Source organism: Mesoplodon densirostris, chromosome 16, assembly GCF_025265405.1.
Source record: "Mesoplodon densirostris isolate mMesDen1 chromosome 16, mMesDen1 primary haplotype, whole genome shotgun sequence".
Taxonomy (NCBI): domain Eukaryota; kingdom Metazoa; phylum Chordata; class Mammalia; order Artiodactyla; family Ziphiidae; genus Mesoplodon; species Mesoplodon densirostris.
Window position 1 is genome coordinate 1,210,891 of NC_082676.1, and position 5,219 is coordinate 1,216,109.

Genomic DNA, 5,219 nt, shown 5'->3' on the forward strand with positions numbered 1-5,219 from the left:
GCTCTGTCTGACCCCAGAGGCGAGTCAGCAAACATTCGAACCTCATTTGCCAGGGGAGGGTCCAAGCAGGGACTTTATTTTGGTCTGTTCTGGGTAAAAACAAAACCCCCAATTTTGTGCCTGAGGGGCCTTGGGGATGGAGTGATGAGACGTAGTCCTGCTCGGAGGAGAATCCAGTGGCAGGTCCCCTCGGGTGAGGGATCCTCAGCCCCAGGGAGTCCAGAACTCTGCCTTCCAGGGGTGCCGGGGGTCTCGGGCCAGCACTTTGCAGGGGCCTGTGATGCCCCCAGACCCCCGTGGGCCCTGGTACTTTGTGAGGGACCTGGAGCCACATTCAGGACCCAGGTCCCGGCTCCCCGACACCTCCTGTGGGTTCCCCTCTGCTCACAGCCCGGGGACCCCTCTGGGGCATAGACACAGGTAGGACTTCCCTGACACAGTAGCCATGGTGACCTGGGGGGACCCGAGGACAGCTCATCTGGCCGACTTGGAGACTCTCTGGAGTGTGGTCCCTGGGGGTGGAGCCCCTGAGAAACATCGAGGGGGTGGAGGGGACCCTCCACAGGTCGCCCCCCAGCCCAGAAGCCCTACCTCACACTATGCGGGGGCTGCCCTGCCCGAGATGGTGGGGGGAGGTGCGCGGGCAATGGCCCTGGGGGTCCAGTGTCCCCCCACCCCAAGGCTAAACACTGGGCGGCACCAACAGTGTCCCTGGAGACCCTGGGAAAACACTGGCCCTGGGGGGGTGTCGGGGTGGGCGAGTCTGCCCCCCATCTTCTGATTCTTCCAAACCTTCAGGCTCCAGGTGCCAAGGCGGGTCCTGGACAATGTGGCCCCTCCCCCAGGAGTGGCACCTGGGTGGGGGGCTCCCCAGGCCGAAAGAATCGCTCCCCCTTTATGGTCAAGCTCCCCAGACCTCATGCATCGGGGGTGTGGCTGGCAGGTTGGAGCCGGGCCCTCTTGGAGCCCTAAGTCTCCCCCCTCCCCAGGCTGTGCCTGGTCCCGCACAAGGTAATGGGGATGCTGCTGGAGGTGCAGCTGGAGGGCAGCACCAGGTCAGAGGAGGCTGGAGTCTGCAGCCCCCATCCCGCCGCCTGTGAAGCTCTGGACAGCCCCCTGGACATCCAGGCCCCCATCTGTCCATCTCGGATCAGCACCTGCCTCCTGGGGCCATTGGGGCACCAATCCCAGGATGCTGGGGGAGAGCCCGGGTGCGCGTTCACCAGGACGCAGGACTGGGCAGCGGAGGTGGGGGAGGGCCAGGCCCCCGAGGATGCAGCCGGGATGGGATGCAGATCTCAGACGTCAGCGCCTCAATCCTCCTTACGTAAGCGGATCCAGCGCCAGATATGGGGCAGCTGTGGGGAGCCCTGGGGGTGCCCAGCTGCAGATGCTCTTTTCTGGGTTGGGAGAGAGCAGGAGCCCCAGGGATGGGGATGCTTCCCCTTTCTGGTTTCCGCTTTTTCTGTCTTTTGAGACCCAAACACAAGTCAGAAAATCCGCACACAGCATAGATCACCCACATTCCCACCAAATTAACCATGACCACTATTTTGGGGTATTTGCCGCCAGGGTTTTTGTTTTGTTTTGATTGACATGAAATTTACCTATGACAAAATGCCTGGTCTTAGGTCCTCAGATCAGTGAGTTTCACTAGATTCGACCCCAAGGCCCCCATCCCCCAGAGCCCCCTCCAGCCCCTTCCAGCCTGTGCCCCGGTGGCTGTGATGGCTCTAATTTCCTCCCCAGAGGTGGTCTCTGCCTGTCCCTGACCTTGGTATGACTGGAACCCCCCGTTCTCAGCCTTTCTGTCCTGTTCTTCCACCAGGTGTGGTGCGATCAACACCCACCATGGCTGTGTCTCCACCCATAAAGAGTTTTGTCGTTAGTTGCTGAGTCGTGTTCTTCTGTCCGAATAAAGCAAGTCTGTGTCTCCGTCACCAGTGCTGGCCTCTGTCCGGTCATTCTGACTCAAGCCGCTGTGTGCAGGTCCCGCTGGGTGTCCTCCTTTCTCTCAGGGTTGACTGTGTTTCATTTTCTGTGTCTTGTGATGTTTTGACACCTTGGGGGCCTCACACACTGGGGAGGGGGCTGTTTCAGCACCATTTGTTGAAACACTGACCCTTCTACATTAAAATGCCTAAGAACAGTTTCCTCATATATTTTCTGTGCTTTTTAATGGTTTTTGGTCCAGTATGGGTTACTCCGTCACGGCTAGAAGTAGAAAGCTGTATCTTGTCTTTTAACGTAATCTTTTGAAGCGTTAAACTCCCCGCTATTTGTTGTAATTTCTGCTACACTGGGATATGGTTAGGCCGTCTCCTTTATTTTCCTGCTTGCATGTGTTCTACCCGCCTACGTAGAAGAAAGCTTGATCTAGTTGGCTAATCTTGAAGGTTATATGTTCAGTGTTTTCCCTCCTGGTGGCTGCTCTTAACTTCAAGAGTGCTGGTATTTTTCAAGAGCTTAACAAGTTGATATGAAAACTGTCTCCGTCAGCCTCCCACCTCCAAAGAAAGCAAGCACCTCGGCTGCCCTCGGGGTTCTGGAACAGCCTGGAACCTAGACTAGGTTGCCACCGATGTGATGGTCTGGGGAGGGCTTGACGATTCCGTGAACGGCGAACGTCACTAGGGCTTTTACTTACCTGGGATTTTCCATGTATCGGGCCTAAGTGCTGGTTACTTTCCCTTTCTGCAGAAAACTCCGCCAACCGGATTTCGAAGAGGATCCCCTGTGACGTGTGACCTTCTCAGACTTTGTGGGCCTCAGAATGTATTTTCACCCCGTTCGTTTCAGTAGTAATTCTGCTGGGCATAAAATTCGAGCCTTTTCCCTTCAACACTCTGAGGTCATTTCCTCCACCTTTTGACGTAGAGCGACTCTTGTCTTTTTGTAGAGAAGCATTTAAAGAACTTCCCCTCCGTCTTTGGTTTTTTGCATCAGTGACTCTAAGGGTATGTTCTAAGAGCCGGTCCCACTTCGCCCTCTGAGACTTTCCATCTGGGGTTTTAAATCCTCCTCTAATTCTCAGATCTTTAAAAAGTACTTACTTCAACATTCTGCCCCCTCCACTGACTTCCTGTTTCTTCTTGGAGCCCCTCATGAGGATGCAATGCTTCTTCCACTTTTATCCTCCCCCGAGCCCCTGGGTGACTTCTCTCCCCCAATCCCACGGCCTGTCTGAAGTTGGGCCCGTAATTACTGCCCCACCGACTTTATTTCTCCTTTTGTCTCCCACGCCACGTTTCCTCGCACCTGTTCATTTCAGCTCCATGTTATTACTACCTGTCCTTCCCTCTTTTTTTTTTTTTTTTTTTCTTTTTTTTTTTCTTTTTGCGGTATGCGGGCCTCTCACTGTTGTGGCCTCTCCCGTTGCGGAGCACAGGCTCCGGGTGCGCAGGCCCAGCGGCCATGGCTCACGGGCCCAGCCGCTCCGCGGCATATGGGATCCTCCCAGACCGGGGCACGAACCCGTATCCCCTGCATCGGCAGGCGGACTCTCAACCACTGCGCCACCAGGGAGGCCCCTGTCCTTCCCTCTTTGAAGATACTGTAATTTTAAATTAATGGACAAAAGGGGACCCGCATTCTCCTTCAACTCCTGAGACCTGCCCGGCGGTCGTGCGGCTCATGTGTCGCGTTTCCCGTTAACTCATCTTCCAAACCCGGGCGCAGCGCTGCGCGCGTGAATGTGCAGGAGCACATGTGCCCACAGCGGGGAGATGCACGCATGCGTGTGCATGTGTGTGTGGCGTGCGCGCGCACGGGGGTGGGGGGGAGATTTGGGAGGGACGTTTACTGTCCTGTGAGGGCTTCATGTCAGCCCTCGAAGCAGCTCAAACCATAAAGGGCCAGAGGCGATGCTACTGGACAGGGTGGTTGGCAGGGGCCAGTGCCCACTCCTGCCCATCTCGCCCTTCCTGCGGGGGCGTCGCCTGACTCCTGAGCAGGTGTTCCCCGGCTCTGGAGCCTTCTCCTCTGCCCCTTGCCGGCCACATCCTGACAGGTGGTCTCTGGCAGCGTCCACCCCCCTCCTGCTGCCGCCCCCGGCCCTCCCCGCCCGGCCTTGGAGACGTGAGGGACTCAGTCCTGGGACGAGCCCAGTCTGTTTCACTGCCACTGAGATGGCGGCACCCACACTCTGCCCCCGTGAACCCCGCTCTCGCCAACCCACCCAGCACCTCCCCCCACCACCTGGCTGCTCTTGGGACCCTGGACCCCACCTCGCCCAGGGCTCCGCCCCCGCCCACCCCTTCCAAGCCATCACCTCTCCAGTCCAGCCACCTCCGTGCCAGTGGGCATCCCCCCAACCTGGCCACCTGCACTCTCATCTACAGGTCGTTCACACAGACACCAGGTCACGGCAGCCCCTGCTCAGAACCCCGGGGCTTCCGGTCGCTCTGAGGTCAAAACCCAAACCCCTCCCCGCAGCCCCTGCCCCGCTCCCCGGTCCCCGGGCTGAGCACCCCCTGGCCTGTGCTCAGCTTGCTCTGTCCTCCTGCCATTTCTGGGTCAGGTGCAGCCAGGCCCGGCCCCAGGCTGCTCACGGGCGGCGCCCCTGCCCGGAACATTCCACACGGTCTCCTCCTCCCACTCTGTCCTGTCTCTGCCCCAGTGTCACCTCGGAGCCTTTACTGGCCCCGCCCCCAGTTCTTCCCGGTGTTCAGGGAACTGCTTGGCCCCAGGGTCCACGGCTGGCTGGCCCAGGTGGATGGGGAGCCGGGGGGAGCGGTCACTGCACAGACGGTGGCATCCAGGCTGGTCAGAGGGAGGGGGAGGCGTGCGGGGCAGTGACGAGGCGAGGGGCCAGCGGGTTGGGGTCCCATGAGGCCTGAGCACATGGGGGCTGAGCCAGACTTTAGGACTCTAGAGGAGGGGCTGCTACTAGGGAGGCGGGGAGCCCCTGGCTGGGCCCGGGGCAGCCACGCCAGCGTTCTCCAAGCCCACCCCCACCCTGCGGACTCAGAGTGCAGCCGAGGCTGAGACCCCCTAAGCGGGGCCTGAGCTCTGGAGGGGCCGGCCGGGGGCACCCGGGCACCGGGGCCTGGGGGCTGCAGTGGCCTCACAGGAAGTGGGGGCAAGCGCCAGGGTAAGAGGGAGACCATGGTGGGGGCTCCTCTCCGAGAGACGGGGGTGGGGAATCTGGGACTCCACCCGACGGGGCGGACGTGGGGCCCCGCCAATGAGCAGCACCTCCCTTGACAAGCACACATGGT